Raw genomic sequence first — 25492 nt, 5'->3', positions numbered from 1 at the left:
ATTCTCAAGACTGGATGGAAGAAAGAAGTTGAATATATGAAAAAAGAAACATGGAATTGGAGACCAGGTGGACAATGTAAATTAATTTGCTTATTTGTGATAAGTTAAAGATTAAAGATTAATCTTGTCAACAATATAACCAGTGTTGTTAGATCAACTAATGCTGGCATGGAAGCTATTCCAAGTGCTCGAGTGATGTTCAACTCTCAGACACGATTATGTATAAACCTCAAGGATAATATCCAAAAAGATGTGGAAAGGCAAAAATAATTCACGAACAAAAGTGAATGAGTATCTTCAATAGCAACACAATTCCAATGGATGTATGAAGGCACTTATAACAGTTAAAAAACCCAAAATGCAGTATATTAAATTTACTTGACCGTAGAAGGATTACTCGTGGAACGATGCCATTACTACGGTCAATGATAACAAGGAAGATCTACACGATATAACAGTGGATGACTCAATCCATCCGGATCTATTCTGACTCAGCCAGATGATCCCATTGAAACGGCTTTGTGTCCAAATCATGTCAATCCCTCAAAATTACTTGCTTTCAATTAAACCACAAGACTTTTGGTGTAAAGTATGGTACAAAACATTTGATGCATACAAACAAATACATAGTTATTTGTTGATTCCATAAAGTTGACGTTACTGATGCACCACTTGCATCACATGGACCATATTGTAGCTAAGAGAAAACATCAATTTTTAATTGTTGCAATAGTATCATAAAATGATTTCCTTCCTCTTCATGGATTGTTACATCTGGGATCCCTCATGGATCCTTCCTGTATCTTATCTGCATGTTGTCCCTCAAAATGATCCTAACACACATTGGAGTGTTTAGAGGAGTGCTAGTGAAGTACTGCATCAGTATACATGTTGAAAACCAATGTCTAAAATGATCAGATAGTTTCTGCAACATCCGCTGCCAGGAATTTTCTCCGACTAAATATCAAAAAGACCAAAACCAATGTTCTCTAGCCACTGACTCAATTTCTCTTCCTGGCAACAGTTTGATGTTGAACTAGTGTTTGCAGTTACTGTGTCAGATTTGATCCTGTAAGGAGTTTCAAGCACATATCTGCACCATCCTGTCTGCTCAAGTGTTGCTTACCTCATCTTGACTATTCTCAATAACTAAGAGGTTGTCTAAAATCTTGCTTCCTGTGTCCAACCTTGCACCAAGCACTGCCAACAAATCTATAAACACTGCACGAAGATCTATAGTGGCACTCAGTTAAGCACAGACATGATTGAAATTTCTCATCCTCCTTTCCAAATCCTTCCATCTCTCTAATCTCTGGTCCTTCTGATCGCTTGACTTTAACTGCACTTCCACAGGTGGCTGCACCTTCAGCAACATGGGCCCAACTTGTGGTTTTCCCCATAAGATTGCTCTGTAATAACCTCAATTTCTTTCCTTTAAAACAATCCCTAAATTCTACTGCTGGCTAAAATCTAGTTCAGGGAACAGGAGAATCGACGTTCCCTGGATGCTGCCTGACCTGCTGCACTTTTCCAGCAACACATTTTCAGCTCTGATCTCCAGCATCTGCAGACCTCACTTTCTCCTCTAAAATCTAGTTCATCCAGTCTCCACTCTACATTGCTAAGTGCCAACTTGCTTTATACAATGGACTTTAAAGTCAATGAAATAGCTAAATTCAGGAGGGATGAAAGTTCTGTTCTAAACTTGCTTTCAGCTTTTTCTTTCCTAGTTAAGCTAGGAAATCAGATTTTGAAAAGGTCAGATTTTCCTAAAGCCATAATAATTCCTCATTTAACTGGCACTCAAAAGGAGAGAGTCAAATTGAAGCTGATCTCTTGCTCTTGCACAGGGGTCCATTCAGCAACTCTGCAGAGAATTGCCAGTCTATACTACAAGGCAGATAAATTGGACAACAATCTCAAGACAAACTTCACCTGATCAATTACATTTTTGAACCATATTCAGTAGCTTGTTCTCCAGATCACATTTCAATAGGATTTTAAGAAAAATACATTGCTCAAATGTGTCTAACTTAATTGAAAACATATTTCACTGATACACACAATGTTTAAACCAATGTTTAAGAAGATCCATACTTCATACATCAAAACAGAATTTTAAAAACACATACCTGTGCAACCCAGTAAATCTCTTCAAATACTTCCAGTATAGAATAATTTAAATAAGAATTTCAGTGCTATCAGGTGCCACACAGGAGCAACACATTTTCTTTGGAGTTCTAAATGTGATCTTAGTCTGGCCTCAAAAAAAAAGCTAGTCCAACCTGTGTAGTACACAAATCCTAAGAGTCACTTTAAAGTCAGGAGGTTGTTTAAAAAAATCTTAGATCCATGGGTTACTGTAATGACAAAGTACACCCTTACCCTTCAGTTCTTTTCCTGAATATAGCTCCTTGTATTGTAGCTTGATATTTTTATCCATTACAAATCTTTTACTACATTTCCCAAGTCTGCTAGCATTTAACAGCACGGGGGTGGGGTGGGGGGGTTGCACAGAGGAGGAAGGGAAGGGACATTTGGAGGGGACAAAAACAGCACGTGAAAATATTTTACAAATACTAAATACCAGATACTTTCTAGAATAAGAGACAAAAAAAAGAAGTGTTTTTGATTTTAATTCAGAAAAAACTTTTGACAAAGAAACTGATAAGTGGCATTAGGCATAGTAAAAAAAACTAAAGCATCTCTTCTCCTATTAACTTTGGATCAGTTGCCACTGCAGATAAACAATTTTTGATTGCAAGCCACATATTTCTTAAGGAGTTTTGCTTTATGGATGAACAATTTGAGGGGACATGTAAAGTAGGCGGCATTTTGTTAAGATACTGGCACCTGGCAGGAAAACACCATACTGCTTCTACTTTTCTGTCCAAATTCAGCCAACATCATATATAGCTTCTTTTTCACGATAGTGTTAAAAAATTAAGTCAACAGCAAGCACAAAATTGAGGAAGCAAATTCTAAAGTTTAAGAATAATCAACATTGCAGTTTTTAACCGGAAGTAGTATTCTAAACCCAGTCTCAATGTACAGGATGGCAGTAACAATGAGATCAAGAATGGGGCTTGTGGGCATCTCCTGTCATTAATTTCTTTACAATTACTCACTTCAAATAAGCTTTCAGCTGAAGTAAGCCTCCAAACACCTCAATTTCTAGCAACTGGGATTGTGTCACAATTCAGTAACATTTATATCCCTGTTAAAATTTTAGTATATTCTTTATTAAAAGAAAGAGGACCTTCCATTATATTTTTATCCCTTCAGACTTCGCAATAATTCCTGTTGTTTTCCTAGGCAAATCAAGTCAAGCAGTGGTTTTAAGGGTGTGGTTGACAATGTTTAAAAAGATCCATACTTCATACATCAAACAGAATTTTAAAAACACATACCTGTGCAACCCAGTAAATCTCTTCAAATACTTCCAGTATAGAATAATTTAAATAAGAATTTCAATGCTATCAGGTGCCACATGCCCATAAAACAAACAAAAACTTCACCATTGACTACATTTCCAGGTGCTCTTGCAAATCATACAAAGGCCCACTTGAGTCAGTGTGGCTCATCGTTGGGATTTCACAAGCTGCTTTCAAATTCTCCTGTAAATCCTTTACTCTCATCTTGCACAAATTCTGTAAATTGTACGATTTTCATATTTATTAGCTTCTGGTGTCAGAGAAAGACAGTCCAAAAGCATAAACTGAATAGGTTTTTCAAAGTATTAACTAACTTACTGCTGGACATGCCACTGCTCAAATCAGAATGCTGGTTGTAATACTGGCAAAATAATTAAATCTCAGTAGCAAACGCACTGTGCTTAGTCATTGGAAAGTAGGTAGCTGAATTCAGAACCTACGTATTTTCATTGTGTTCTGATAGTGTTATCATAATTCTGAGTTAATACAAAATTCATTTCTTTATAAAAGGCCTCAGTGCATAATTAGGCCACTCAATGGCATTTTTTGCTACTACTACTTTGCCATGTGCAAATATTTGTACATTCAGGTGGTACAATTGTTTGCCGAAGCTTACAACTATATTTTTATCAACCATCCATGATCACAATTTCCATTACACTTGCAATTTACAATAAACACAAATTTAAATACTTCACATCTTGGGTTTAACTCAGATTAATTATAGCACAAACATGTAATGATAAATATCTAGAATAACTTCAGAACAAAATCAAAAAGGATACTGAAGTCAATGCAATCAAGACAGGAATATCTTTCTATAGCAGCCCAGGGTTGAAGAATTGTGTGTGATAAGATCCCAAAATTCAAAATGCTAAAAGATCTTAAAAGATAAATCTGAAGCAATTGTGTACTAGGGTTTTAATAAAATATGCATAGTATGGCATTTCATTTCTTTCAATATTATTCATTCACAAAAACAAAAATCAGTGGCCTTTGTATTTAAGACAAAATGATACTGAATTTCAAGTCTGAATGCAAAGGATTTTATACTCAAAATGATTTAATTTTTGTTTTTCAATCAGCAACTTCCTTCTAATTTAATTCAAAAAAGAGCAGTCAAAATCTCAAGAGCACAGATGGGTTTTTCCCAGTTAAGTACAAACAAAAATAAACTGAAAAGCTTCTGTTCTATCAAATGTCCACAATTTAATGTTCTTTTGCCTTTCATAGGTTGATTGCTATATTTCAAGTAGTTCTTTTGAATATATACAAACATGCTGTCATAAGATAAATGAAAAATGAGCATGGAAAAATAAACTTTGGCAACAGTGAAAAGGAAACCAGAAAAGTTTCTCATTTGAATAAAAAGATTGTCCAATCATTTGTAATATTGCATGAAATATATGCCAGAATTTTCCAGCATTTTAAGCAGCATATCAGATGAATCCTTATGATCTAACAATTAGTAAAGTAGCATAGCCATTGTCACCTTTATTAAAGCAAGATGTCGCAGAAACAAAGCACAAACAGACCGACTGCCAAGCCTCTCTGACCAGGCCATGCCAGCTCCCCACTGACATATCTTGCACTGCATACTATTTTCAAGCACACCTGATTCTGATTCTTTTCACAGCACATACACACACCCCCAATCCTATAAATAATGTCAAAAGTCGAGAAATAAGCACTGCCTTGTGTAATATCAATGCAAAATTAAAGTTTAAGGAGATTCTTGTATGGCGACTTGCCAAAAGGCGTATCTTTCTCAGTAAATTTGTAATAAGAATGTGGGTGGGTGGTGTTGAAAAGGAGGGGTAAAAGAAAGAGGGACAATTAGTGGCAGAGAAAAGATAAGAATAGTACATATTTTATTTTTACATTTTATAATATTCAGGCTGAAGAATACCAAAAAGGATTTCCTTTGCAGGATATGAGTAAGACATGTACTCAAATTTGAAGCTGTTGATATTGAACTGAATAAACGATAAAATCTCATGAACCAATAAGTAGAATTTCAAGTACTTCAATATTTAGTTCTGTTACAGATGGGCCTTAAGAAAAAGTATGCCATTAAAATATTAATTCTTAAATGTTTGTTTTTCAAATGCCATAAAAAGAAAAATGAAATATACTTAAAATAGTTTGCAGGAAATCCATTTCTGGATAACTGCAACCTTTTAACCTGAAAGTTACAGGTTTTATACACCATGAAAAATATCAGATGCTTGGCATCAAAATACAGCTGACTCAAAAACGGTCAATTATCATTTTCTTCTTTTACAGCTTGCTGTGTGGCATGTACAAGATTATTAAAGAAAAATGTTAACATCTTACAAAAGCTGTCATTCCCAAATCGAGGAAGAACAGATTATATTTAAACTGTCAATATATGCATCTCAGTCACTGCAACAAGACATAAACAAGCGAGAGAGTGTAACTTCAAATCTGATTTATTCATGCAAAATTTTAAAATTTCATTGAAGACTGCACAGATGTTTACAAGGTCAACAAATGGCATTTTCAAGAAATGAAGTTTCTTTTAAAAATATTCAAAATTACACAATTTACCTGAACAAATTTGTATTACAGTAGAATTGAAAATTTATTTTGATTTGGGAAGTGTAATTTTTGTTTTGGTTAGACATTAACATCACTCAAATTCATGCCACAACTTTCATAAAAACTGGATTTAAATTTTTCTGTCTGAAGTGAAAAGCATAATGGTGACCACGTATTTGTGTTATCATTTTCAGTTTTTCAGTCACAAAAGCTGAATACAAGCAGTTTCATTTTTCCCTGATCAAACTATGATATTCAGTTAATATAAACCTATATAGCTTTTTTTTTTAAAAAAAGTGTAAGCTAGGAGATCTATCGAAATAATAAGAGCATTAAAAAATCATATTAAACAAAACTAACATAATTAACTGGACAATTCACAGAAACTTTTGAATTGTATAGTTACCCTCACACCCCCCCCAACCCTGTTAGAACTTACCATTCAACTTTAGGAAATTGGAAGCTGTAGGGGAAGAGGTGTAACCTCAACCATTTAAAATAATTCAAGAATAATTAAATAACATGCACAACTATAACTAACTGAAGTTCAGAAACTAATGATTTCGTAACAGAAAAAAAAAAGTGTGCTAATCTACATTAACTTTAAAGAATAAAGTACCACAGAAGGCATTGCAAAAACTATTTACCAAGCTTTAAAATTTATCTTTACAAAGTTGGGGTACCAGTGTGGAGAACATTCTCCTTAAAAAAAAGTAATGACTTAGAATAGAGTATACAAAGAAATTATTTCATTTTAATTGCAGATATCAAGATTTAACACAAAAATTGTATGGAAGCAAGGTCAGGGTCAGCATGTAATGATTAATATCCTTCAATTTAATACTGTTCTCCCACTGCCCCCCATCCCTCAAACTAGCAAAAGACTGAGACAATAAACAGCCAGAGACATTCCAACAGCCACCATATTTACATTACACAACTGAAATTTAATTATATGAATATCTAAAACAATTTAATCTAACAGTAATTCAAAATTGTATTCATATTAATGAAACTCGATATTCAAGTTTTTTGTATTACATAAGATTCATTTCCCTTTCTTTCATACCGACAGGGCATAGATCCAACTAGGTATCCTATAAGTACTGACAATCTGAATTTTTGAACATATGCTGCAAGCAGTAACATTTTAAATATTTAAGACACTAAAAATAGCAAGATGCAAAATGCTTTAATTTAAGAAAGGCAGGATGAGACCCCTCCCCCAATCAAGAACTGTTCTGTTCAATAGAAAGAACAAAAGTTTGCAAAAAAAAAACAATACTCATCTACCATTTGTAGAAATTTCCCTTGGCAAAACGTAAACTGTTATTTCACTAGCTTAAAAACACTGCACAGCTGCTTGGTATAATGTCACCAAATAATAGAGGTTTGGTTCAAACAGAACAAAAAGTTAAATAACTTTGGTTGAGTATTTAACAAGCTATATTTAAAAATATAGAATATTAATAAGATGTTGCGATGACAGTTATAAACCTACAACTACACAGTTCTCAACTTTCAACAATTGTTAAACCTTTCAAATAAGTACATACAGTCTCTACTTAAATTTGGTTACTTACCCTCTAAACTATTTAAATATCTAACAAATTTGCATTGTGCAATGCAATTAATACAAAACAAAAAGGATTTTTTTAGCTTAATCCTAATGGAAATTGAGCAGATTACTCAAGTTAAAATGTGCTCCTGAATTAAGACTGCATAGATATAACACAAACAGGTACATCCATCCAAAAACATTTGATTTCTATTTGGTGAAGATTTTCAAAATATAGCTTACCTTCCCATTTAAAAGTACCAATTATTTGCTTAAGACTAAATTTTTTTAAAATCAATTAGCAGTAAAGTGCCAACTTGGTGTCTTGCACCTAGTTTTTTTTTCTGCAAAACAAACCTTCAAATTAATACAACATGTGCATATATTTCATGAGTTTTGCAGTCTCCCACAGAATTCTGTATGCAAAGACCAAATCTGGCATATTGCTACAAACCAGGAATTGTAATGTAAACGACAGTTTTACAGCATTTGATTAGTTAATTACAATCTTCCAATTTTCAACAGACCACCTGGCAAGATTCAGCAAGTCTATAATAGAGTTTCACAAGTTTTAAATTAGGTTTATCCGTCCATTGGACACTGAACTGAATTGATCAATTCTTAACAGTGAGTAACTTAGTTAACCTGCTTCCAGTACTATCCTCCACCCTCAATATCATGCAGAAAGTCTTCAATATGAACGAATAAAAAGGCATCTATTGAAGAACGAAGAGGACAAAAATCAAAAAACGTTCCACAATTTAAAACACCACTTTCTGAATAATAGCCTTTTTTTTGTGGTTCAGTAATATTTGCAGTCTATTGTTATTGTGAATAGCTAGCTTTGCTGATTTTGTCTTGTGCAAAATGTGTGTTTGTAGGCACTTTAAAGCCCTGCAGCCAAACTGGGCTAGTAAAAATTGGGCTTAAAACAATTTTATTGAAAATGGCAAGATTTGTAGTAGTACTAGCTTGCCGAGTCCATGAACAAAGTTAACACCAAAGTAATTTTCAAACCGTGCCAGACATAAAGTTCCCTGATATGATGTTATAACGATATAACATGACAGCTGTTGGGGTGAAATTATGGATCAATAATACATAGGTGTTTTGGTAACCTATGTAAATAATGAAGTTTTTTAAAAAATGGAGACATGCTCAGATCCTAAGTTCTTGAAGAAATGGCATCCACATTGTGGTTATATAAAGGGGATCTAACATCTGTAGTTCAACCCTGAGATGCATACCTCACAACACTGATCATATGAATTAAGAGGAGCAAGATATTTGGCCCCTCAAGTCTGTTCTGTAGTGAGATCATGGCTGATCAGATTTTAACCTCAACTCCACATTCCCACCTACCCCAACAAATTTTGGTCTGCTCCCTCATGCATTAGATGTGGTAATTGCATGTTTCCTTGAAAATGCAATCACCATGCAATTACACTTTATAGTCATCACAACTCAAATTATTTTTCTAACCCAAAATAAGACTGCCCTTTGTCAAGCTGATTCAAAACCAAAAGAATCCAGTAGTGTCATCACCAATTCACAAGTCGATCAAGGTTGAACTGAATTAGATAGGTAGATTGATGATGATCTGAAAAAAAATCCTTCAGAAGGGTGAAAACGTACACGCTGAAGTTTCATTTTCAAATCATAGTGCAACAAAAATATCCTTGGGTACTTCAAATGAAAGTGGACTACCGTGTTTAATACATGCAGAGGATGTTGATTTATGGCAGAGAGAACATTCTAAAAACAAAAGTACCACATCTGATCCAGTGTACGGTCCTTAGTGATTTCATAAGGAAAGTGACTCAATGAATTTGAAGAACTCTGTAGATAGTTGACAGTTTGAAAACAAAATTTAAAAACCTTGATAACCATATAGAAAATTAACATTGAAAAGATTCTCCACTTGCCTGAATGAAGGTAGTTTCAGTGTTGCTTAGAAGTTCAATGCCATCCAGAACAAAACTGGCACAGCATTCATCACCTTAAACATGTCTTCCTTCCTCAAACAAGCAAATGGCAGGACCATGTACTTTCTACAAGATGCAGAACTGCACAAACACCTTCCAACCCTGTGATCCCCACTACATCAAAAGCAAAGAAAAAGCGTAGTAGGTGCATGGGAACATCACTATTTCTGCACCAAGTCACACATCGTTCTGACTTGGAATTATGTTAGTGTCCCTTTACTGTTGCTGGACCAAAATCTTAGAACGCCATTCATAAGACCCTGGCATATCCACCTCATGGACTAAAATGGCTCAACAATGACAACCTCCACGCCTACAACACAATTAGGAATGGATAGTAAATGCTGACCTATAAGCAACAACCACATTCTAAACAAAAATACTTGTGGATTTTAAGATTACCATAGAAGTTGACATTTGTTTCTCGAAGGATGTTTGGAGGCAAAAGCAGTCAAAAACATCACGATCAACTATAACAGTCTCTGAATTCAGGACACTACAGGCCCCATATTTAGAATGTGGAAACATTATACTACTTGACAAATCTAATACTCAGACAAACATAATAATTCCAGTTGAAGATGAAGTTCTTTTAATAGCCTTCATATACAATTGATGAGTACTAGAGCAGTTCAAATTGCAAAATGTTTGCTTGCAATTGAGTACCATCAAGGGGAAAAGTTAGTCTTCAAAACTTGTACAGATTAGTTATAACATTCTGCAATACTTATCAAAATGAGAAATGAAGACCCATAAGAAAAATGCTGGAGCTCTAAATAGTACTGAATTGTACCAAATGTGCACTCTTGGATAGCTGCATAACCACTGATTGTTTAGAAAAAAACCAAATAACTAAACTGTTCAACCAACTCATCTTAGCACCTGTTGTACTCTTACAACAACAGGAAAACAGTAGAGACAGAAGTTCCAATGAATAGCAGCATTCTATAATATTGTGCTTTACAAAAAGTTTGAAAGATGCCAGTCCCTCAAAAGACAAACTTTGTTTTTTTTTAAGAATATATATTAGAGTTGACCAGGTTTTTAAAATCAACCGGTTCAAATATTTCATTACACACATCTGTCCTGGGTTAGAGGTAGGGGCACTATCACTGTGCACAGGGCCTCTAGTGGTAGGCTCTGATCTTTAAGACTATTTATTTTCTAATGAATCTGTTCAGAAGATGTTTGTTACAAAACTCTGGAGCAGGTGGGCCATAAAGACCCACCCATTCCCCCCAAAAACCTGGTCAACTCTAATTTTATTTCAGGTGTGCAGCTAATTTAGTAAAACAGAGCATTTGGAATCTCATTAAAAATTAGCCAGTGAAAGATCTGACTAGACCAATTTCACTGAATTACAACACCAGGTTGCAAGCTTTCCGTGTGCTACCCGAGGGAGAAATGCTCCAAAAGCTTGTACTTCCAAATAAACCTGTTGTGACATTTTTATTTTTGTCCACCCTAGTCTGACATCAGCAACTCCACCTCATTGGACAATAGAACTGAATAACCCTATACACAGTAAACAGAATTTAATATTCAAACTTGCTATCCTGTTTAAAATTTTATTCAGTAGAAAACTTTAATATCAAACCTTCAGGTCACAACTTAAACATTAAATCTTGATAACAGCATATTTGTCCCCTCCCTATCATCTACTTTTCAGAAAAACAACTTGTCGAATTAGCTCGAGATAACTTTCTCAGTTTTTAATTACACTCTGGGAAGAAATTCAACACTGGGTATGGAGTGTCACTGATGCCAATTTTGAAAGCAGTGTAGTTTGAAAATATGTCAGGACATAGCAAAAGTGATCTCAAAGCAGCAAAAAGGACAGATTTATGAAATTTGTGTCTTCTTCCTTCCTGAATCTTAGGCTAAGAATAGTGTGCTAAACTGAAACCTATCAAACTGACCATTTTCATGCAGAAACACTAGAATTTGCACAGTAGCTGTACAAATCATTAGTATTATGCTCAATTCCTCCTTCCAGGCCAGACTACTTGCAAATGGTTCCTTCACAGAAAACAGGAAAGAATTTAAGTACTGGGGGGAAAAAAAAACCTTGATAGGAAAAAAGTGTGGCCCAAAAACATATGTTGACACCTAAAATGCATGTTTCCAGAAGGTGAAGCTAACAACTAGCTCATGGAGTTCTCAAACCTGTTAGGCCACACTTCTGCATATCAGTCTCATGCAGTGTCAAGGTTTTACTCCTGACTAATTTACCACAAAAGTAATCCTATATATTTTGCCAACTGTATATTGCTGGTAAATCTTCCTTCATACCAGTGTTTTTACTTTCAGAAATTCACAGTAGAGCAGCCTTAGCTTTGTGAATGCAAAATTAAGGCAATTACACTATCTTAAGTACATAAAATAGTTTAAAAATTCCTGTCATGACATTCATCGAGATAGCAACCTGCTGTTTCTGGAATTCTGAGTGTCATAATATATGTAAGCTACGATATCTGGTTAATTTTTTAAAAATCCAAACCACAAAACATACAAATCTATATTAATTCAGAGCAGAAGTAGGTCGTTTGGTCCCTTGAGCCTGTTCTGCCATTTGTTCAGATTATGGCTGATTGGTGTTTCAAATTCCACATTCCCATCTACTCAGATAACCTTGGAATACTTTTAAAATGGAAACAGATTTTTATTAGAGGAACGAATGACACTACCCAACTCCACCAGTTTCTGAAGTGTATTTCATGTATTTAACTCAACATTTCTCCTTTGCCCTAAAGGCCCTGATAAAAAGAAAGCCTCACATACATCATGACTAAAGGGATCAAAAGGGTAGGCAGTGGAGGTGGGGGTGGGGGTGTGAAGAGAGAGATAAATTGGAGTATTGAGTTTGATGATCATTGAGGATATTGGAGGGCACATCAGACTCTAAGTCGAACAGCCTACATCCACTCCTATTTTATGGGTTTCTATGTTCAAACTGTGCCCTGAACTCTGTACTCACCCAAGAAACATTGTTTCCACATGAACCTTGGCAAGTCCATTTAGAAGCTTATGAACTTCAATTAACTCAGTCCTTACTAAATCTCAGGAAAAAACCAACCCAGTTCATTTGGCCTTTCCTCATAACACGAATCGCTCATTTCAGGTATTGCTTCCAATGCATTTACAACCTTCATTAAATAAAGGCAACAAAACCACAGAGGATATTCAAAATGTGATCTCATCAATATCCTGCATAAAAATAAAAGTTATGTTCAATTCCTCTAATAAAAATGCACTATTCTATTAGCATTTAATTACACATTATACCTGCATGTTAATCTCAATGTAACTCATGCAACAAAACACTAAAGATCACTCTGCAATCGTTTTCCACTAAATAATAAGTAGCTTTTATTCATTTCAGCAGGAAGAATTTTAAAAATTTCTCATTATACTCATTATTTCCATTTGCAATTTCCTTATGTCGTCTTCACAGCATATCTTCCTATCTTTTTCATTTGCAAATTTAGTTGCTCGACCATTGCTCCCTTCATCCAGTCGTTGACTTAAAATTGTGAAAAATCCCACAGATTCCATGGAACCTTGCCAATCAAAAATGCATACCGTTTTCTGTCTGTGAATTTTTTCATCCATGTTAGTACAATGTCCCCACATCACACGCTACTGCTTTGCACAATAACTGTGTAGCACGTTGTCTTCTGGAAATCTAAGTATAGTATATCAGTAGGCTTTTCTCTATCCACACCACATTATTCTTTCAAAAGAACTTAAAAATTGATTCAAATACAAAGAAAAAAAACTAGGATCTTAATTGTTACTTTCAAAAAGTTGTCAAAATATTTTAGTTGCCAGGCATGCCCGAATCTTTTCCTAACTGCCAAATGGAATAGAAATAAAAACGGTAAATATTGTAGAATAATTCGATTAACTGGCTGATCCAAGAGATCAAAACCAACAGCTGGTATCAGGTGATTGTTAGCAATTACACTTTCAAGTAACATTGAAACCTTTGCAAGAGGAGAAACATAGCTTGTAAATTCAAAAAGTTAAAAATCAAAAGAAGTCAAAATAGATTGAACAACGTTAAGAAGAAACAAGTCAAATCTGTAGGGAAAAGTTACTAAAATGTATTCGTACAAATATTAAAAAGTTGCAGTTTCAAGAGTGCAAAACAAGTTAAAAGCATACAAAAACAGTTTTGCAAGATGGCCTCCCCCTCCTGCCAAGTACAGTAGTGACATTATCATTTGTTTCAGTGTACCAAGGTGAAAAACAAAAAGGAAGAATACTGAAAGTTCACATTCATCACAAATGTGCTGTTAGGCATCTATGAATGGGGTGAAAATATCTTCAACTTGATCTCTTCTATTTGAGTAACACTTCTTGGATTGTTGGTGGCTAGTCTCGTGCATGAAAGGGGATCATTTGGCTAAGGTGCTGCAGCTTGTTGGGTAATGCTTCACAATTTCCCAAAACCAATGCCTTCAGGTGGAATAAAAGCAGAAAATTGGCAAAGGAAAGTAAAGAAATAAAAAGCAAAGAACACTATTGCATACCAGTCCAAAGATCAATATCTCTCCATTATATAGTTTTTTGTATTCCCTCCCCCCCCATTTATATTTTTCACAATATTTACCTTTATTGTCTGCTTGGACAACTTTGTTTCTCATACACAGGTTCATTATGAATTGTTTTTATTACATCAAGAAATGTTGTGACAGTAGAGAAACTGGAGAGGACCATAAACTTCAACATAAAAGTTGAGTCATAACAGCTTTCAGTGCTATCATAGATAAATGATTGAAAATCATAGAAGTGTTTTGCCAATCAAATATACAAATAAAAGTTCACAGGCAATATGAATTAGAGAAATACCAATGATAGAGTTCTGATTTGACTGGTTAGTAGCCTCTTTCAATTTCTAAAAAAATGATTGCAAAAAAAAAGGGTGTAATAAGTCTTAGTTGGTCTTGCCTTCTCAATCACTTTGAAATCAGCTGTAACAGCAGACAATGAATGTATCAACTAAGCAGTTTAAGGTCTGCTACACAGAAACTGAAGTCACATTGCATGAACAAGATGACATATGTCAGATGATGAAAGTTTTAAAAGTGCATCTAGAAGGTCAAGAAATACTCAATTTAGACCTGTGAACTAAGGAATCTGCTTACAGTTAGAGTCTCTTATCACATGAACTGAGGCCACTCAACCCATCAAGACCATGCTAGTAGAGCAAATGTCAGCCAATCTCACCTCTTTTGCTCGATCCACATAGCCCTGAATGTTTATTTCCTCAGGTGTCCCTTCATTTTTTTTGTTGAAAATGATTGACAAATCTCTGCTTCCACCTGCTTGGTAGTGACATGAATCTTGCTTCCTACAATCTTCCTCACATCTGTTCCTGCATCTGACCCAAAACTCTACAATGTGTCTGCTGGTCAGGTTTTCTTCCTTAAAACAAAAGCTTGACTGTTATCGAAACATGTAAATTTTGTATACCAACATCAATCTCCCCCAAATCTCTCTTGCTCCAATTAAAAAAAGAAAGAGAACATGAAAAAGTTTTCCAAACTAACCTTGTAGCTAAAATCTTCACCTTTGGAATCCTCTTGGTTAAATCAAGTCTACATCCTGTCAAGGACCCTAATGTCTTTCTTCAACTTTGACAATGTGTACTGGAAGTAATATTCCAGTGGAGGTCTAACCAGTGGTTTATAAAAATGTTCAACATAATCTCTTATTTTTGTGCTCAATTCTTTTATTTCTGAAGTCCAAGATTCCGTATGCTATGTTAACTGCTTTTTTGAGATGCCCTGCTATCCTCATAGATATATCTTAGTACACATGTCCCCAGTTTCCATTCCACCAACTTATTCAAAAGTGCATCATTATATCTATACTGCCTGTCTAATCAGTTTGCAGCATTTCACACTTCCCTGCATTAAATTCCATCTGTCCCTCATCTGTTCATTCTGCTAGCTTATGTCCAATTACAGTTCATTTGTTGCATCCTTGCTTTTTTTTTAAATTCAATGCTTGGGACCATTGGCAAATCTTAATTTTATTCTTTATTCTATTTCCGAAGTGAATTCCACATTTTAAAAGAACACTGCTTTCAACATTAACCTTTGGGGAAAATAACAATGCCTGACCATCCTCCAGTTTGAAAATAATCATTTATCATTATTAAGTGTAATTCATTTGCTGCTACAACTTAAAAAAAAAATTGAATTAGACCTTTAGTTCGACACATGCTTAACACTACAATAAATAAAAATGTTTTATGATAATCAGACTGATGTGATCCTCAGTAAATCTTCCCTTCAGTTACATCCACAAATTTAATTAAAAATCTAGGAGGTTGGTAAATTTTGATCTATGCTCATACATGACCTAAATGTTTCGGCAATCTCAAAGTGGCGTGAATTTTTGGTGTGGCAAATTCACACAAAAAAAATGACACTAAAGTGGATAATGACAAAATGAAAAAGGTTTCCACATTGCAGTGTAGGTACTCCTTTGCAGCTAAGGTACACTGATCTATGCAAGTGACTTTACTTTGTAATTAACTACTATACAGATTTCCTAAATCTGTATAGTAGTTAATTACAAAGTAAAGTCACTTGCATAGATCAGTGTACCTTAGCTGCAAAGGAGTACCTACACTGCAATGTGGAAACCTTTTTCATTTTGTCATTATCCACTTTAGTGTCATTTTTTTTGTGTGAATTTGCCACACCAAAAATTCACGCCACTTTGAGATTGCCGAAACATTTAGGTCATGTATGAGCATAGATCAAAATTTACCAACCTCCTAGATTTTTAATTAAATTTGTGGATGTAACTGAAGGGAAGATTTACTGAGGATCACATCAGTCTGATTATCATAAAACATTTTTATTTATTGTAGTGTTTAGGAAATCTGTATCATTAAAGTGATTATGTAACTGATCTCAGAATAGTATTTAGTTCAACTCAATCAAAACTATAGGTCCTACAGCATTCCACAAGTAAAACAGAAATCAGTTTATGAATCTCTAAAGAGTCTTAAAATGTACAGAAGTTTCAAATCATGTTTGCAATGCTCATTTTAGTGCTGAAGGGTTAAGAATCAACTTCTAATGCATTTTTAAAATAAGAATATGAAACCCTTTCAACATTATATGCATCGCTCAGTCATTTTCTTCCTCCTCTCCCCATATACAACTCTACATTATTAAATTTACTGAAGATGTACTGAAGAAAATAAATGAAGATAAAGGAATGCACTGTGGAACTTAAAAGTTCAGTCTTGAATTAGGCCTAGCTCAAAATCATGGCAATAGCGGAAAAGACTTCTCCAAGGTCCTAGTGCTTTCAATTTCATAAAGCAGCAGAGTGTTCAGTTTAAAAATAAACCAGTAGTCATCACATATGAAATTGCAGCAAATGCACAAAGCAGAAATATTATGGATTTACATAATTCTAAGATCATACCAAAGAAATATTAGTTTCCCTTGTATAATTTAGAGGTATTTGTTGACTTCTGCACAGATGCTGCCAGACCTGCTGAGCTTTTCCAGCAATTTCTGTTTTTGTTTCTAAGTTAAAATAGACATTTGTGTTACAATTTTACTGAACTTTTGCAACTTCAATCTGGACAGGAACACAAAAATAAATAAGCTACTGACTTGTTGGCCATCTTTGTCTCAGTTTGTACGCTTATCTTTTCCAAATCAGTGAATCAGAATTTCATGAGCAAGCCCTAAAATACACTTCACCTTTGCATTCAAATTAAAAAGTTAACATCTGTTGCAAAATGTGAATTAAGATACTACACAATTAATCAATCAGAAATGTTTCTGGAAATGTAATGGTTGCCATTGTACTGTTCTCTGCAGTTCTGAAATTTACATTAAAATCTGCATCTTACTTGGACAAAGTTGTCCACATTTTTGTCTTTTACCCACTTATGTACAAAATTATAAACTGTAAAAGCAAATTGAGAGACAATGATACGAGTGTAGGAGGGACAGAAAAAAATAGCAATACTATAAGTCTGAGTACTTGCAAATTAGTATGTTTATCACGCTGCAAGATAAAAATCAGAACTGTATTGATAGCTATAGTTAGGCAAACCTGAGAGTAACTAATCTATTATGCAAATGTTATGATATTGTATTTCTGATGTTAAGAAAACAACTACTTTAACTACAGAAGTTGACTTAAGGGAAAAAAGTGTATTTTGCCGAAATAATTCTTTGCACTACTTATTAAATCAGATTTAGAAAAATGTAAAAGTGATTTTCCAGCATCACATGTTTCACTATAGAAATATCTTAAAAATTACTGTATTCTTCTTGATTAAAAAAACTCCCGTGATTTAAGAAAACCCTATTATTGGCTCACAATGCAAAATCTATACCCAAGGATGTTTATAATTCTTGCGTGCAAGGTAGTATAGCTCAAATATGATCCAAAATGTTCAGACATTAAAGGCAAAAGCTCAAAAATGGTGTGTAACCTGGTTGAGAAACGAGCAAAAACAATTTAATGGTCACATAGCCATGCTGTAAGTGCTTTCCCTAAATCGGTAAAAACAATGACTGCAGATGCTTTCCCTAATTGTCAAAAGGGGCATAAACCAACCGTAATTTTTGCCAATGTTTCAGTATAGCATACACATCATCCTTAAGTAATCTCATCATTGATATAATTTCAATTGCAATCTCTCAATAGCTTGCAATAATAACTGATTCATAACAGTAAGCTACCTAATAATTTTCTTAAGATTGTTTGTGCAACCTTCCAATTAGGACTTCTGTAAAGATGAGTTGAGATGGTAGGGAAGCACAGCTCACTTCCTTCAACTTTAGTCAACAGGAGATTAGAAGGCCATCATGTCGGCTTCCTTTAGAATTGACAACAACTTCCATTTCTGAAGCATGCCAAGCATTAATTTTAGATGTCCCTGTGCTAATTAGCAATCTATGACATTTGGGTCAAAAACAAAGGTGTGCATAATTAACTTTTTCAGACTTTCTTTTACGCAAACAAAATTACTACTGACAGAATATAATTTATGTCTGTGATTTTTGAGAAAATTTGTAGCTCAGGTTGATGTTAAGCATGCAAGTTAACTCACTGAGCTTATGTATTTTGTGGGTCCACTAAATGGCATATTTAGAAGATATGCTAGAAAATTTTACATTATTTAACACATTGCAGAATTCTTTAATAACAAGCCTATCATCATATCATTTAGTCATTCTGGTAAGTCTCACTTTGATTCAGACTGGTGTTGTGCAAGGAAAATAGAGTGATGGTTTGTCAATATGAATATACCGTCGAGGAAAAGTTATCACTGTTGCATAATACAAATAGGTACAATATTTTAACAACAGTTTGATTATCTGTGGCTGTTTTCACATAAACATTATCCAGATGATTGTAAGCTGCAGCAACAATAGGCATAATTACTAAACTATATGTCTGTAGTCTTCCTGACAAACAAGTGAAACTATTTCATGGCACTTTTCTGTTTTTATTTTTTTGAATTAAAGCAAAATAAAGCACAGCATAGCTAGTAATGCCCAAATACTGATTGCACATCTTGTCCTAAACTTTTTTTTGAAGGGCTGTTTTATTTTGCCATGACTAGAGGAATACAGTATATTCTTCAGAAAACCCTGTGCATTAATGCTGTAACTTAAACTACATGCAGAAATTTGGGAAGACAGTAAAGAGAACAGCACCATTCCAACTTCACGATGTACTGATTGAGTTTTATCACCAGTGGCCTTGACCTACTATAGATGAACACATTTGGAATAAGTTGGACTCAAATTATCCTTAGCAAGTGTAACTACATTTTTAATACTGCTCAGTTTTCTGTCGCAAACCTTTTCAAGAGGTGTAAACAATCTCAAAGTTTTTTTTTTATATAGCAATTGTTCAAATACTGTAAATACATTGAAGAAATTACTACAAAAGGTTTAAGCCCACGTACAACGACACCCATTTTACGGACTTAATCGGGGACAACATTTTAAAACCCAAGTATATCTGAAACGTCGACTATGATCCACATCTAGCTTTTTCAGCGGACATTTATAAAAAAACTAAATTTGATACATTTTTCTTTCAAGGGCCCCAAGAATTACTTAACCATGGGCAACATGCAAAGTAATTAATTGCATTTCACAATTGTTACCATACATTATTAAAATCAAATTTATTTCAGATTTCACATGACTGGGTCATCAGCTTTCAGTAAGTCTGCTTATTGCCACACGTTACATTTCTTTTCTATATTTCATCCCCATAAAACTACTCTAATTCATCTCAGACATCAGCCAATAACGGTTTTTTGCGAGTCAAAGATTTCATACGTACACATACTCATTTGCGCCCACGCCAGCGAGGAAAAAAAAGTTTACTCAAATACCGTTATTCTCGCAATCTAAATGTCACGAAGTGTCTAAAATTAATTCCAATTAAAAATTGAAACTTCTAACTCACCACATTTTTAAAAATCCACTAAAAGTTTCGAGAAAATAAGTGTAGGGACTGGGTGGGAAAAATACAAAAAGGCTGACATTTATTCATGGTTACTGGGGGGGGGGGGGGGGGGGGCTGGTATTGGAGGAGAATATTTCAGATGAATCGGCGGTCTTAACATTTAGAGTTATAGCGAAAATAAATGAATGTTACAAGACAGGTACCTCGGATCGCGAACTATCCTCGCAATAAAAGACTCTCTCTCTCTCCCTTTAAAGCTCAATTAAAGCTGAGGGATGGTTTTAAAATGCAGTTTCATTTTTTGGAACGAGCGGTTCTGAAGAACTCAGCCTACCCAGAAAGGAGTGAGGGGGAAAAGAGCGAAAGTTGTGACCCCGAAGGAGAGGCTGGTGCCTGGTTACTTGCGGTAAACGCCAATGGTCGCCGTACTGTACTTACTGTAGCCGGGCGGCTAGGAAACCCAGTTCGTCCCCCCTGCCACCGTTAAAATCAGACTAAATTATACATCGACACATTTAAGAATAGTCTTGATGCCGCCCTGAAAATTTTAAAACACTTACCAAGCAGGACTGACTTCCGAGAGAAATGATAACGTGTGTTTAGTTTTTTTTTTGGGGGGGGGGGGGGGGAAGGTGGCATTTGACCAAGTAGGAAACTGTGGGAGTTCGAGATCGCCTCGCACTGTCACATACAATAAAAAAACTTTCCCCAGAATCAGCTATATTTGTGCGCATCTCCCCATCATCGCGTTGCCAATTTTTAAAACATTGCACCAATTATAACTTCGTTGCGACAAGCCACCGGATTCAACCGTTCAAGTCCCACTTTCCCCTTTCAGACACCCTATTGTTTTTTTCCTTCCTCTCTGGACAAGGAGTAAATGAAAACAAACTTTAGGGGGTGCCGGAGGACAGCGAAGGAGGAAGAGACGCGTCCCGCTCAAAACTTCTTTTAAAAAGTGCCAACTGACAAGACAGGAAAGAAACAAGAAAAAAACAAACCTGCTCATTCCACACTGGGCAGATGATATGCGTCTTTTATCCTTTTGCTCCTCTTATACTGGATTAATTATTTGAAGTGGGGGTTAAAGAGAGAGAAAGAGAGCAAGGTCCCATTGGTTACCGCCGGAGTTATCAGTATCCAAGCTGCTTTTACCTGTGTGTGAGCGGCTTGACTTCAACTCTAACCTTCCTCGCTTTTTCTGTCCCTCTCACCTCATTACTTCTTTCCGTCTCTCTTCGACCCTCAGTATTGTCTCCTCTGCTTCTCTTCACCCTATGCAATCTGCATGTAGTGCTGCTGCTGCTGTGTTTTTTTCGCTTCAGTCGAAAATGGCGCCGAAAACCGAGATTCGACTCAAATTCGTTAGTAGCGGGGGAGGGGTGGGGGAGGCACGCGGCATGATGGGTAATAGCAGCTCCTCGCGCTGACAGTTTGAAATTGGGCTCCAACGGCAGCGGCGCAAGTTACCGCCGCCGCCACTCGGCCAACGGTTCTTCACATCACAAAACAAGCTCCGCCACCAGTTTCCCTCCTTCCAACTTCTCACCGCGCTGACATTCACTCCAATGACGACCACTTCTTCAAACCATACCAGTCCGAACGATTCAGCAGTACACCAATTGCGCCGAGCTTTCACATTGAATTTACCCAACTGGCCCACGTCTTTGCAGGTCTGTTGGCTTTTTTTTGGTTTTAAAAAGGGCTCTATTATGTTTCTGATGAATATTTACAAGTACGCAGTCCTGATCCGTTTCGTACTCGCAATAAAGATTGGCGTCAATGAATTAGATGGGTGCGTTATTTTAGATGGCGATTAACTAGTTCATTCCCTGATATTCCCCCAACCACCCTTCCGTGGAGGTTCTGTCAAACTTCCCGATGTTTAGAGTATCATTTAGGAAAGATCTCGAAGCTTGTACATGTGGCTCCACTTCTGCCTCCGTGTATTTGGTACGCATCTGGAGTTTGTGGGTACCACTCAGCAATTGCGAAGATATGAAAAACATTGTTTGTAGTCATGGGAAACTTGAACTATTGGGGTCACCTGACTGATTCAGACTTGCAATCTTTTACTGTATCGACTAGGATGGCCATCTGTAATTATGAGCCCTACCAACCAGCTGAATAGAGTGGCATCACTGAGGTAAGGCAAACGATCAAGCAACTCATTGAGACGGGTAACCCTCTGAAAACAAATATCTTACTGCAAATCTTGAAATGCTAATAATTTGAAAGTGGCTACCAGGATGTAGGTTATTTTATTGCCAGTGGACTAGAAGAAATGACTTCCAGTGTTTACATTGCTCAAAAGGTTTCAGCAATCTGGCAAAGTCCAGAGGTCCTAAATGTTTGCAGAAAGTGTTAGTTATTTCCTTGCCCACATTCATCTGGATAACGTGTACCATGGAACCTTGGATTATATAGAAAATTTAAAATCTGTTTTAATTGAATTAGCCTATTTCAGTTGTTGCTACTGCTCAATATTAGTAGTCCGAATAGGATTTATTCAATAGGGTAAAAAAAAATCACCTCTTTAAAAGATCTACACCTATTCAAAGCATGAATAGAACTAAATTATCAGGGTAAAGAACTTTTGACAAATCAGTTGGTTGTGGTCCATTGGCTGAAGTATGAGCACCTATGCCTCCAGTGGGACGCCATTGCACCATCGAGAATTTCCTGCGAAATCTGATCACTGAAACAATTCTAGATTTAAAAATCAATTTCTCCATTAACCTGAATGGAAGTTTAATTTTAGAGCCCTACTGTTGCTGTAGTATTTTTATTTAGCCATTGTTTTCATAAATTGTCCACAACTCAGTGTTCAGACATTATTAGAGTGTTTGTGAAGTAGCACAAAGTGTTCACAGTTGATATTAATTTTCACTCTGAATCTAAGGGAGAGGTAGGGTAGATCTGAAAATTCCAGTGGAGGTAGAAAATGCACAATTATTCAAGTTGGGTATTCTTGCAGTTACTCATGATTAGTTATGACCTACACTTGCAGACGATTGATGGAAGACACTTATTTTCTCTTCCCTCTGATAGTAATTGTTTGACACGCAAGGAAACTGAGGTTTATATTTGTTTGAGATACCAAAGGAACATAATATAGAAGTTTATCCTTTTTCTAATGTTGCAAAACAGTTTAGTTTAAATAGAGTAATAGTAAGGAAAAATCAGCTATAAACAGGACAATACAATATGAATGTGAGCAGCCCAAGTGGCTAAATCCTCCATTCTTCTACAAATGTTTATGTAACCCAGGACACACAATTTTGAGGATAAGTACCAGATTAAATTATACACAAACAATCTTTTTTTAAAAAGTGGGGGTAGGGCATGGAATGAACTCCTTTTCTAAAGTTAATTTGTGGCAGATGATTGTGGGTAAATTATCAATGACAAATGTGCCCTCACAACTAAGTGATTGCTTATTGTATTTGGCAAGTCATTTTAAAAAGATGTTGGAAGTCAGTCAGCTTGGTCAATAAAGTAAAGAACAAGTTTAAAAATTATAATTTTCTCCAACTGACAAAGTGCATTAAAACTATATAGCATGTTGACTTCACTGGTAAAAGATTTGCATTTTTTCACACAAATGCATTCAAACCCTAACAATATTAGCAAGAGTTTCTTTGCAGTCACCCACTTATGAAAATGGTTGGTGGGAGGAACAGTTGCGCAGATATATGGGAGAAGAGGTGGGTTAGACCGTAAGATTATAGAAGCAGATGTAGGCCATTCAGTCCATTGAGTCTGCTCTGTCATTCATGACTGATCTCAATTCTCCAACTTCACTTTCCTACCTTTTCCCCCATAACCCTAGATTCAATTTCTTTTTAAAAACACTCTCAGCCCTAAATATATCTAGGGACTCAGTTGACAGCCTTCTACAATAAAGAATTCCACAAATTCACAAACACCCATCTCCTGACAAGAAATTCCTCACTTATTTTAAAATACATAAGCCCCTATTCTGAGATAATGCTCTCTGCTTTATAAACATCTCCACAAGGGCAAACAATTCTTCTGCATCTACCCTGTCAAGGGACCCAAGAATCTTATGTATTCAATAAGGGTGCCTCGTTGTTTTGTTTTCCCAAAAAGTACAAACTCAATCTATCCAACTTCAAGAAATCCCTCCACAACTTGCATCAGTTTAGAAAATCTTCCCTGAATCTGCCTTCCAATGCCAGCATCTCTCAGAAAAAAGGGGCCCAAAATTGTTCCGTATTCCAGCTGGAGTTTGACTAATGGGTTGTGTAGTTTTAGCAAAACCTCCCTGCTTTTATACTCCATTCCCTTTGAAATAAGGCCAACATTCCATTTGCCTTCCCAATAGTAGTTGAACTTGAATGCTAGCTTTTTGTGATTCATGAATGAAGACTCCCAAATCCTTTGTTCTGTTGCATTCCTGCAGTCTTTCTCCATTTAAGTAATCTTCATCTTCCTACCAAAATGCACCACTTCATATTTTATTCCATTCACCATGTTTTTGCCCACTTGCTTAACTTGTCTATAGCTGTCTGCAGACAGATATTATCCTTGGCGAAAACGTGAGGACTGCAGAGTAGAGTCAAGAATAGAGTGGTGCTGGAAAAGCACAGCAGGTCATGCAGCATCTAAGGAGCAGGAAAATCGACGTTTGGGACAGGAGCCCTTCATTATCCTTACCAATTGCCTTCCCACCTATTTGTGTCAACTGCAAACCTGGTGATTTGTATATGCACTTTCCTCATTCAAATAATTTGATTTATATGGTAAATAATTGTGGCCCCAATGCTGATCAGTGGCACACCGCTAGTTAAGGACTGCCACCCTGAAAGTGTCTCCTTTATCTCAAATCCATTACTTAGCCAGTCATCTAGCCATGCTACCTTCAACACCAGGGACCCTAATCTTAGCTTATTAAATGATTGTGTGGTACCTTATTAAACGAGTTATGAAAAGCCAAATATTATATCCACTGCTTCCTCTCTATCCATCCTGTTTGCTGTCTCCTCAAAGACTTAGTAAATTTGTCAGGCATGATTTCTTCTTCATGAAGCGATGGTGAATCTGCTTAATCATGTTTTGTATTTCTAAATGCTCTGCTATTTCATCCTTTAACAGACTAACATTTTCCCAAAAATAGAAGTTAAACTAATTGCCAATAACTATCTTATAAGAAAAAGTTTACATTTGCAGTTTTCCAATATTCTGGGATTTTTCCTGAATCTAAGGATTACTGGAAGATTACTATCAAGGTATTCACTATCTCTGTAGCTAGTTCCTTTAATATCCTAGAATGTACTACATCAGGTTTGGGGCTTATTGGTCTTTAGTCGTAGTCATTTCCCAAGCACTGTCATCTAGTGATATTTGTTGTATATTTATTTTCTCTCCACCTTTTGCCCCTAGAACATTTAGTCCTTTTGGAATGCTTTAGAGACTTGATGTGTGTGCAATATCATGCAGGGTCTCAGCTA

At 35.7% G+C, this 25492-nt stretch overlaps 2 long non-coding RNA genes across 7 annotated transcripts in view; one reads left to right on the top strand and one right to left on the bottom strand.

Annotated features, from left to right (window-relative positions):
* The window catches only part of LOC122554962 (uncharacterized), a 53253-nt gene that overhangs the window by 18481 nt on the left and 9280 nt on the right, over positions 1 to 25492 (bottom strand). The window lies entirely within an intron of this gene.
* Positions 21475 to 25492, top strand: part of LOC122554961 (uncharacterized) — a 112694-nt gene continuing 108676 nt past the window's right edge. For all 5 annotated transcript variants that reach the window (XR_015758925.1, XR_015758928.1, XR_015758926.1 and 2 more), the window contains exon 1: positions 21475 to 21691. This is a non-coding gene — a long non-coding RNA (uncharacterized LOC122554961). The remainder of the gene's footprint in view (positions 21692 to 25492) is intronic.

This window comes from Chiloscyllium plagiosum, unplaced genomic scaffold (genome assembly GCF_037043375.1).
Source record: "Chiloscyllium plagiosum isolate Xiang-an unplaced genomic scaffold, Cpla_swu_hap1 HiC_scaffold_12, whole genome shotgun sequence".
NCBI lineage: Eukaryota > Metazoa > Chordata > Chondrichthyes > Orectolobiformes > Hemiscylliidae > Chiloscyllium > Chiloscyllium plagiosum.
This window is presented reverse-complemented; position numbering and strand designations above follow the sequence as displayed.